The sequence below is a fragment of the Podarcis filfolensis genome (assembly GCF_964270895.1).
Source record: "Podarcis filfolensis genome assembly, chromosome: 14".
NCBI lineage: Eukaryota > Metazoa > Chordata > Lepidosauria > Squamata > Lacertidae > Podarcis > Podarcis filfolensis.
Genome location: NC_139616.1, coordinates 40,787,786 through 40,799,699, shown reverse-complemented (window position 1 = coordinate 40,799,699; position 11,914 = coordinate 40,787,786).

Here is an 11,914-nt window from a genome sequence, read left to right as displayed (position 1 = left end):
CAAGCCAGTTCCATGTTGGCAGAACTCTGAGTACTTGAAGCTAACATGAGCCACATTCTGCAGCACTAAAGCCATATTCCGCAACCAGAATAAATTATATGAATTTACCTTGGTGTGTTTTTAGAGACGGGCAAATTCTCCTCTCTTTTATTTATTTCATTTTTATACCTTCTGGCCTCCAATGAGCTCAAGGCAGAGTGCCTGGCTCTCATCCACCCATTGGCCAACTTGATTCTCACAGAAACCCTGTGATGTAGGTTGGGCTGAGTGGTCATGACTGTATCCAGGTGAGTTTCATGACTGAGTGGGGATTGGAAAGAGGGTCTCCATACTCTGACCTCTCTGCCATGCTGGATATTTTTTTAGAAATCTACTGGACGTGTTCTAAAACCATAACATTCTGGGAGGATACACTAGCTGAAATCGAAGGGATTGTAGGCTACATTTTACCTGTGGATCGTCTAATTTTACTATTTGCTAACAATGGCCATTATTATTATTATTATTATTATTATTATTATTATTATTATTATATTGCATTAACAGAAGACAGGGAATTTATACAGCATCTGCTAACTGCTGCCAGGTTGGTTATTTGCCAAAACTGGAAGAAAATAAGGACACCCTCCATGAAATAATAGATAACCCAAATGGGGAAGAATCATCTTTACTGCTAAACTTACAAATATGGGGAGAACCAGGGAAGGTACGCAGTCAAATAACTTCATTGTTAGAAAACAATCTTTTTTATAATTTACGGAAGTAATAAGGTTCAGGATGCCATGAAGCCATCTGTATTCCTCAGAACCATATGTTTTTGTCCTGCCATATTTCACTTTGCATTGTAGGGGGTTGGGCTAGATGACCTTTGGTGTGCCTCCCAACTCTATAATCCAGTGAGACTACAATTCTACAACAGATTCTAAATCTGTTTTGTATGTTTTTAGTCATGGATATCTATTTTCTTCTGGTGTTCGTCAGTGTGATGGCATCCTGTTTTGTCTTGTCTTTTGGTTTCTACGTAGAAGAAGAGTTTGGATTTGATATCCCGCTTTATCACTACCCTAAGGAGTCTCAAAGCGGCTAACAATCTCCTTTCCCTTCCTCCCCCACAACAAACACTCTGTGAGGTGAGTGGGGCTGAGAGACTTCAAAGAAGTGTGACTGGCCCAAGGTCACCCAGCAGCTGCATGTGGAGGAGCGGGGACGCGAACCTGGTTCACCAGATTACAAGTCCATCGCTCTTAACCTGTATATAAGAATGAATTATAATTGGGGGGGGATGTACTATGTGGAAATGCAGTGCATCTGGAAAATAAAACAAGCTCTCTAAGTTAATTATGGAGAAGGCACTTGACCTCTCAGGCCACGTTTATGTTTGGTGACACCATCAGAGTCAAACAGGCTGCTCATGACAGGTGAGTTTGGTGGACTGCAGTTTGTACTGTAAAATACCTCCTGGCATTTACAGCCTGACTGGCCAGGTGGCTGTGTTAATACTACTGTTATTAACCCCTGGCACTCTCTTTCAGGCAGTGCCAGTGGGACCTGCAACAAAGTGTTGCAGCATGGCATGCTTCTCTTCAGGATTCCAGATGCTTCATTCCTCATTCTCCTGGTTTTCTATCCTCTTCACCTCCCCAAAGCTTTACACATCCACCGAGCATGCTTAGTCTCCTTGGTCACTTTATGTGCATGTAATTTCCCCACTTGAGTTTCTTTCTAAATATTCTTTTAAACATAAGGCAACTGATAGCTGTCGCAGCATTAAAAAAAAACCTGAGATACCTATTCATACATATCAGCTGTGATTCCAGCATTGTAGCGGGTTGGACTAGATGACCCTTGGTGTACCTTGAAGCTCTACCATTCTGTGACATGTATATATTATGATCCCTTTGTTATAAGAAAAAACTGCTCCTTTTCCCTTATGGGGAATTCCAGAGCCCATATAGAGTCCTTAAGTGGGTTCCCTATTGGTAGGAGAAAATAAGAGGCCAACCAGAATAAATTGAGAAGCAAAGCGGCTAGTAAACCTGATCTTTATTCAAGGAACTGTTGCAACAGAGTCCCACTCACCACACGCAGGAGGGAGGAGAACCTTGAACAATGGTGCACAAGCCCTTATATAGACTTTTGAAACTTCTCACCCTGTAGCCCAAGACCACCCCCCCCCCAAAAAAAATCATACATACATCACAGAAGAGGGCAGTCTACAGCAGAGAAGGCGGTCTACAGCAGAAATCCTGTCTACCAGGATACCTGATAATGGTCACTGATTGCATTACCTGGGCAGCCTGGCCATTCTTTTGTGATGGCTAGTATCTTAGTTCCTGAATCCAGGTCACAGGCTCACCGTATTCATACACAAAGACGCCCTTAAGACAGGATTTGCAAGCGAAAAGGCAATGAGAAGGCTTTCCCCATTTGCTTCCCTTACTGCAGAGGAATATTTGAGGTCATTGGGAGAGTCAAAATGGCCCCAGGATTGCTCTCCCATACTATTTAAGACACATGGTTCATATATTTAGATATGTGTGCATTTATGAATATTTATTCTATATTTGAGACCTTGAGATTCTTATAACACCTTGTTGATTCATCCACTTGTATAGATATGTGGATCTTCAAAATACCAAACATTGTCAGTAACTCAAGGGCAGAATAGCGTTTTGCTGAAAATCTGGTGCATGGGAATATTGTTCTGCTGAAAATCTGGCGCACAGAGAGAGAAAAGGTGGAGGAGAAGCATGAAAATGACAAGCATCAAAGAAAGAACAAAAGCCAAGTGAATTAAAGAGAAAAACAATGAAGTTAAAAGAACAAGGAGTTTGATAAGACCATCTGAATTTAGTTTTTTTTAAAAAAAAACCCTAATGAAATAATGAGACAAGAGAGGAATAAAGAGTGATGGATGCTCACTCTGAGTGCCATTTGCATAAGTTCAAATGGGCCAGAACAAATGTTTGCTCTTCACTTATTGGCTCTCCAATGAAGGCTGCTTCTCCTGTTCCAATTCTCCTCTCATCTTTTTGAAACCACACGTGAAGAATCAGCCGAAAGACAAAGGGGGGGGGGGGTTTAATGCGAGGATGATCAGACACAAGCGTTCAGACTCCTTCTCATATCAATCTGCTGGATTGGCTCATGCGCCAAACAAGGAAGGGGAGTCCACAAATGTTCCAATTAGGGACAGAGGAGAAATTTGATTCAGTTTGCATTTAAAGCCAAATCTTTCTAAAACAATATGAGAACTGAAACACAGCCATCCTAAGGTGCAGGCGATGCTGATTACCAAACCAGAGCAAATTGCATTTTAATTGCTAGTTTAAAATGTGCTGTGATGAATTTTAATCATTGCATTTTAACTAGTTTGCTTTTATTATTCTGCATCTTGCAACCGGTGCTTTTAAATGTTGTGAGGTGCCTTGAATTCCCAGCTTGGGAGAAAGGCCGGATAGAAATATATTAAATAAATAAAACAAATCCTTCAAAGATCTCAACTCATTTTGCAACGCAGTTCTCCAACTGAGGAATGTTTACAGAAATGCATATGTTAGAGACCTAGCACACAGAAATGTGCACATTAATCAATCTGCATGCAAAAAATGAGTTTATTGGGGAGGGGAAACACTCTAAAATGCTAATGAATTTTCATGAGAATTTGTTTTTAAATGGCAGGGAAAATGTAAGGAATTGGATTTAAGATTGGTTCTCTTCATTTCTCATTTTTCCAAAGTGGACAGATCCTTCCATTTCCAGCTCTAACCCAGTGAAGGGTGAAATGCCAGGTGTGAAATCAGGGTTGTTTGGGCCATGACTGCCTCCAGGTTTGAGGAGACCTTCAGCAAAGCGACTTCTGGTGGGGCCTCTTCTATGTAGATAGAAATGGGATAGAAATGTCCATTTTGTTTTCTCTTGTTCTCTCATTTTTCCAGCCTCATGTTAGTTCTCCACATTTCCCCACTGGTTTGCAATTTTTAAAGTCCTTGTGGAAATTCAGTACGCAATTTTGTCCCATTTTGTGCAACACTATTTCCCCTGATATATGATGCGTTTTCAGTGTCGCTTTCACGAATCTATGCATTTATATGCACACTTCACAATAGTATAGTAGGCGTCTTTGTACATATTCCTTGGCAAGAGAATTGCACTGAAAAATACTTGTCTTGTGTTTCAGTTCAGTTAATTTACATTTTTATGCTGTAAACCACCCTGTAATCTTTGGATGAAGTATATACATTTAAATAACAATGCTAATAATGATATTCTCTGAACCGCCCTGAGACCCCTGCAGTGCCGGGGTCCCCTAACCCTAAGCTAAACAAGCTGTAGCTTAGGGCCCCACTCTCCTGGGGCCCCCCAAAAAAATTAAAGGGAAAAAAACTGGATGTACATTTCCCAAATATAAGAGAAAAAACAAATAAAATAAAACCTACATACAGCAACAGTGTTTTGTGTTGTGTAGGCTCCTATGATGCAAGGTAGGGGCCCCAGCCTGCTAGCCTGCTCCCTAAAATATCAGTGGTTTGCTCATTTCTATATCAATTACTTTAATAAAGTAATTGAATATAGAAATAAAGTAATTAATTTGTTAACAAATAAAGTAATTTGTTATGTGCAAATGTCCTTAGATACCTATTAGGCCCATAAATTACCGTATAGCATATATTCAACATAAAACATAGCAACAATTTGTTGTTGACAAAGGACAGCTGGGCATATAAAAGGCCCCATTATCTTCAGTAGCTTAGGGCCTCATCAAACCTAAATCCGGCCCTGGACCCCTGGGTATAGGGCATTATATAAAGTCAATAAATAAATAAATAAATAAAATTATTCAGAAAGTGTGACTTAGGGGCGCTCTCCTTTAAATGTGAACTAAATCAAATCCGCCCCCCCCACATCCCTACCTCAGGCTTACCTGGTGGTGGTGGCAGCACAACTATGAGCGGCCATTTTGAATTCTCTACAGGACCCCAAATCTAGCATCTGCCTCCTCCGACCTATGCTTTCAAATTGTGTAAGAAGGGGGATCGCAGACACAGCTTCAATTATGAAATGAACGCCATTAAAGGAAGAGAGGAAAAGGTGGAAACCATTTAAAACGAAGGGATTTGAGACAGTGCACTGTCCCGGTGCCTGAAGTGGAGGCCAGGTGGCCTCTGCCGTCTTCAGTGTCCTTATCTTCGCCCACAGCAAGTTGCCGAGAAGCACAATGAACAAAGGAGGCTGTGGAAGGAAGCAAGGAGGAGTTCTGTGGTCAAGAGTTTCTTCACCTCACCACGCTCCCGATTTATGCCTTCCTTCCTGTCTTGAGCTCGTGACTCAGGAAGCTTGGCTTCCAACCAGTGAATCACTGCTTCAGTCAAGATGTTTTTTCTCTCGAGGAGGGTAGGAGTGGAGGGAAACCAAACCAAAAATTAACACAAAACAAAGGTCACTGAACAGCTCTGTTGACAGAGCAGCTTACGGTACACTCCAAGAAGCCAGAACAAAGCACAAAATCCACCACTATCTCCTTCTGTGTCATAATTTCCATGGTAACCTTAACTAGATCAGCCAAGAGTTGACCGATGGAAGGGGGCGCAGGAAGCATAGGTTTGAAGCTTTAAAAAGAACTTTGTGGGAAGACACCTGGAAACTTTGGCAGGCCTTGTGACCATTGTTGACCTCCCAAGTCCTTCCTTAAGTCCTCTGGTGTGTCCAGAGACCTCATGGGTGGAGAAGGGTAAGTCTCTGAGGTTGGACAACAGCTGGAATTTGTCATAGTTAATAATTGAATTTATATCCCTTCCTCCCTCCCAAAGGAGCCCTCGGGGATAAGTTGTCCGATACTTATTATCTACAGAATTTCATCGGGGTACAATGACTGTATGTGGGGTCAAGATGGGTGACTCTGTCAATTTTGATTCCTCTCTGTTTCTCTCTCTTAAGTTCAGGTCTACAGCAAGTCCTTGTTAAAATTCATCAGCATTTCAGTCTGAATTTTCCTAAAACACACATTTTTGCAAAGCAATTTTGGAGGGCCGTGCACCAGATTTGGCAGAATAACACACTGATTCAGGCAGGTTCAAGTTGACCCAGGATTCAGCTGGTTCATGTTGAGGCAACCCAGGATTGCTACAAGTCAGATTGGGTCCATCTGGAGTAACTTGAATTTGTGAAAAGGGGTGGTAATCTGGCAGCGAGGAAAGGAGGGCAGCAGGAGTAGCCTTTGTGGATCTCTTTCTTCCCCTCCCTCCCCCCATTAACTGCATCTTTAATTAAACCCTGATTCAAGATCCAGTCAGGGGGAGAAGAAGGTGTATGTCTCCTTCTCCACAAAATCTGGCTGCTTGTTTAATTGGGGTTTTAGATGTGCAAGGATCCCAAATCAGGCCCAGAAAAGGGTCAAGATTAGATCGGAAGTACCAGATCAGGCCCCAAATCTGATTGAAGGTGGACCCATACACAGCCCAGCAATTTCTCCTGATATAATGCTGTTTTTGTTTGTTATTTTGCGTGTTCAGACCCAGAGACCTCCCCTCCTAAATAAAAACACATTTGACTCAAATTTTAGTTTGGTTTTTGGCAGAATTTAGGCCACAACTTTATTGATAACAGAAAGTGAGTGGTTGCATAGGCTCTGATTCGACTAGCTCCCTGCACCCTTGCAGGTAGCTCTGACCCAGAGCTCTATCATAGGTCAGCCAAGGGTGAACACCTGAGGTAGGTAGAAAGCCCTGGTACAGGCTATGTCCGCTCCCCAGATTCTCCCTCTCGGGGGTTGACCAAACCAAGTTGAGTCCCTGGATTCCTTTAATGGAATACCCTTCACATAGGGATGGCAAGACTATTCCCCCATCCCTATCACTTGAACCAGTGCCTATCCGCAAAGCTGTGACAATTTGCTATGCGGCAGGCGAAACCCAAATGGCAACAGCCAATCAGCCTACTGGGGAAAATCCCTGTTGTGCCCCTGTCCCAATGACAGACGACACACAATGGCATAGCAAGGTCAATTGCAAAATGCCCTAAATATAGGGAGAGGTGGGCGGGTGTTCCGATGCACGAGCCAAAAGAGGAAGCTCTGGGTCACGTGCATGGATATTTATAGGTCCCTCGATCCATTGAGACAGCACTCCATTGGCCAGATTAAACCCAGCAACGAGGGACCTACCAGTTGGGTGTTGTGGCTGTCCAATATACCCACCCACAACAAGAAGGTCAGTCTCCAGGTCTCACCGCAACAGGTGCCCTCTTTTAGGGAGGACACGCTTTCACTAACATAAGACATTCTAATGCACACTTTCACCAAATATAGGCATTTTGTCTACGCATTATCCTCCGCAATAGAAGCATTTTCATACACATGATTTGGACGGCACCACAAAATTTGCCCAAGTGTGATTTTTGAAGGATAGCTAAGTGTTTTGGAAAATGGTATCACTCCTGATCTGGGGTATGTGGGGGGATGAATGCCTAGGGGCATCTCTGCACGATGGCAAGACCCCCTACCTTTGTAAGGCAGAAGAAAGAAGAGTTCACAGGAGCTAGCAGCTTCTGGAAGAAGTTGCTTAAATCTCTCTCGCCACTTCCTGAGTGGCACTGCACATTCTTTGCATGCAGAAGGTGCCAGGCTCAATTCCTGGCAACTGTAGTTGGGTGGCAGGGGGTGTGGGACCCCTGTCTGAGGCTCTGGAGACTCACAACCAGTCAGAATGGGCAATACCAGGAGAGATGAACTAATGGTTTGATCAGGCATAAGGCAGTTCTCCGTGCTCCCAAGTATCTCTCTGCCTGATACAAGGTGACCAAATGACCTCAGGAATTCCCTAGTTTTCAGAGGGCTTGGAGGTCAGCCTCTTATATGACACTCATATAAGAAACAACCCCTCTGTACACTTTGATCAGTGCAGAAGGAAGATCATGTAAAACAGCACAGGAATATTAGGCTCCACTATTGATCTCCATACATTTAGGGATGGGTTTTTTCTGAAAATATTGTCGTCATGCTTACCCGCATGGATTCCACCCCACTAATTCATGTCTTGCTTCTTGATATTGATGCAAAGCAAGTTTTTCCAATTCTTTCTTCTTTTACCAGTGCCACTGAAAGTACAGACTCTCATATGCATTATAAGACATATCATATTACAAACACCCCCAGTTTCCTCAAATAACCTAGCACTTAAGCAGATACATACAATAATGCATTTTACTTTATATTTTAAAAAATAGCTTTACTTGCCCATGCCTATAAAATGCTGCAGATAAATAGTATTGCAAGGGGGTTAACTGTTTTATTTATTCATCTTTACCATAATCTTTTATTGTATTTTATTGTAATATTTTGCTGGGGGCTGCCCAGAGTGGCTGGGGAAACCCAGCCAGATGGGCAGTGTATAAATAAATAAATTATTATTATTATTATTATTATTATTATTATTATTTCTTCTTCTTCTTCTTCATTATATTTCATTCATGAATTGCTTCCCATGAGGCATACCAAACTTGTACATATGCATATTGAAAACAGGTAAAACATTATATATGACAATTTTAATATCTCTCTCTCTCTCTCTCTCTCTCTCTCTCTCTCTCTCACACACACACACACACACACACACACACACTTTCAGATTCAATACAGAAAGAGATACCAAGTTATAGTATATGCATTTCCCCCTCATATGGCATATAATTAGCAAGGTTTAAAATCCAGCATTTCACATATGGCCAAAACAGAAGCAAGTGTGCTGATGTATGCAGGACTCACTCAGACCAGAGCTGTCTGAATGAGTTAGTGACCTCCCACATCCCTGCGTGCATTCGCTTAAGTGTCAGAAGAGACCCTCCATTTGTACAAGGGTATGTCCGAGAGGGTCTCTCTCTGCACAGCTGGGAACCACGCCTTCACTAGTCAGTTGCCTCTGCTGACATGTTCGAGGAATACAGTTGCAGCCCAACAGTCCAGTGTGGAGAGATAGAGGGAAGGCAGGCAGGCAAGTTTCAGTCCTAATCAGGGATTCAGTAACAAAGGGGAGTCAGGCACAGGTCTTTCAGGACCCCGGACAGGGGACAGGGAGCAGGCAACTTGGTCTTCTGAAAGCAGAGCTTCCCACAAACCCTTTTAGATGTCATTCCATTTCAGAATCAGTTCCTATGAAGATTTTCGAAGCGATTTCTCAACACGATAAAAGTATATCTAAAGAAGCACATGTATGGAAATCAGTTTAAACAACTGCATATTAAAAACAGTTGCACATATAAAAATACCTGTGTATTATCCATTACATGTATTTTCCTCCAAGCAGCTCAAGTTCTTCATGGTTCTCTTCATTCTCCCAACATCCCTGTGAGGCTGAGAGATGGTGACTGGCCCGAGGTCACCCAGTGAGCTTCACAGCTGAGTGGGGATTCGAACCCCAGTCTCCCAGGTCAGAGTCCAACATACTAACCATTGCGCCACACTGGTGAAGGCAGTTGCATATACAAAACGGTTTCAGATTCCACAGAGATACTGACTGTCATAAAAGAAATCTCTACTTAGAAGGCTTGCTGGAGGAAGAAAGTCTTCAGCAGGCAACAAGACAAGCAAGACAACACCAGTCTGATAAGTCACAGGAGTTCGTTCCAAAGAACAGGTGCCACCACACTAAAGGCATTGTGTGGAACAGCATTGAGCTTCATGGCTGAGTGGAAATTCAAACCCTGGTGCCCTAGGTTCTAGGTCAGTTCCTCACAGTCTTCCCGCTGAGGCAAGAGCTAGTGTTGTGTATTGGTTAGTTAGTGTGCTGAACTAGACTCTGAAGGAAGACTCTGTCTCAGCAATGGAGGATGATCCATTAGCGTGAATGAGGCAATGCTCCACCAACCTTAGTGTGCTTTCAGCACACCAGTCCTGAAAGACCTACATTGGCTCCCAGTATGTTTCCAAGCACAAGTGTTGGTGCTGACCTTTAAAGCCCTAAACAGCCTCGGCCCAGTATACCTGAAGGAGCTTCTCCACCCCCATCGTTCAGCCCAGACACTGAGGTCCAGCGCCGAGGGCCTTCTGGCGGTTCCCTCGCTGTGAGAAGCCAAGTTACAGGGAACCAGGCAGAGGGTTTTCTCGGTAGTGGTGCCCACTCTGTGCAACGCCCTCCCACCAGATGTCAAGGAAATAAACAACCATCTGACTTTTAGAAGACATCTGAAGGCAGCCCTGTTTAGGGAAGTTTTTAATGTTTAATGTTTTACATACGCTTCAGGTTACAGACTCTGCTAACCCAGAAATAGTACCTCGGGTTAAGAACTTTGCTTCAGGATGAGAACAGAAATCGTGCTCTGGAGGTGCAGCAGCAGCAGGAGGCCCCATTAGCTAAAGTGGTGCTTCAGGTTAAGAACAGTTTCAGGTTAAGAACGGACCTCCGGAACAAATTAAGTACTTAACCTGAGGTACCACTGTATTCTGTTGGGAACCGTCCAGAGTGGCTGGCGAAACCCAACCAGATGGGTGGGGTATAAATAATAAATTATTATAATATTATTATTTCATTGTGCACCCACCCATACACCCACCCTGTCTGTCTGTCTTTCTGTCTTTTAAAAAGGTCATTGCACTAGTCCTCAAGGTGACTAGTCCACACAAATAAAAGGAACATGGCCAACAAATGCCAAGGAAAGAAAGCAGCTTCTTGAAAAAGCTGATCTGCTGAAAGGAGAGGCAGTGATATATTTTCTAGCTGGCTCGGCATGCCACACACACAGCAGCCTGCCTTTTGAAGTCCCTCCCCTCCACAATGGAGCCCTATCTTGTGTTGCTCCTTTTATTTTCATTATCTAGCCAGAGCTTACTAGCTCAATGCAGCTCCAATGAACCTTAGCGAAACGATGAAGGGAAAGGGATGACTAACCAGACAAGCAGAGCTGCTTTTTTTTGGGCGGGGGGAGGCGGAGAGGCGGCAGCTGGCAAGAGGTGATGCGAACAGGATGGCAACTGCAGCAGACAGGTTGCTGCTCCCTGAGAGAAACAGAAGGGGGAAAGAACATGAACTGGATTTTCAGATTTCTGGTACATAGATAGATGGATAAATTGATCTGAGGACCCACCTGTGGGTCAAGCAGTTTCCCTGGACAGTGATAGCCCTACTCAATGCTAATCCTACAATGAATGTGACCAGTGCTATTTTTCCAGAAAAAGAGGTGCCGGAACATTCCATGAATCTCATTCTCTTAGAATGGCAATGGTGCCCACCTGAGAGGTGCCAGAACTGAGTTCTGGCATGTTCCAGCTGAAAAAAAGTCCTGGATGTGACTAACTAGGGTCCATTAATTTCAATGGATACAGCGCAAGGTGTCCACCAAAACCCTCTGTCCACTCTCTTAAAAGGTTTTTTTTTTCCTGGCTTTTGGGAGTTGGTGGGAATCGGCCTGCTTTCTTGTCTATGTTTAAAGTTGTGTTTAGGTATTTTGCCTGTTTCCTGGAACCAGGGGGAGGTCTGAGCCCTGAGAAATTTTCTTCTGTGAAGATGGGCATTTTCTGGCACCCATTAAGAAAGGACTGTTAGGTTCTTTGGGGGGTGGGGTGGATAACTCAGATGGAAATTCCCAGGTGTCAAAAAAAAAGGTTATTTATGCATGACACACTGCAGCCTGTGTTTCGTTAACCCCAAAATGGGAAATGAGCGAGGTCTCAACCAAAGAAGAATGGCAACTTAAACTGATGGCATATGCACAGCTTGCAGATCTAACTTACAGAATAAGAGAACAAGAAGAACATTCATTTGAAGAAGATTGGAAAATGTTTATCGAATATATGGGGGGAAATTGTCTACACTTGAAAATGTTGGCAGCATTAAGATAAATTCAACAATGTCAATAAGTTTTGATGGAAGTAATAATGGATTACTGAATGGTTTAGTTTAGATAATAATAATAACAACAACAA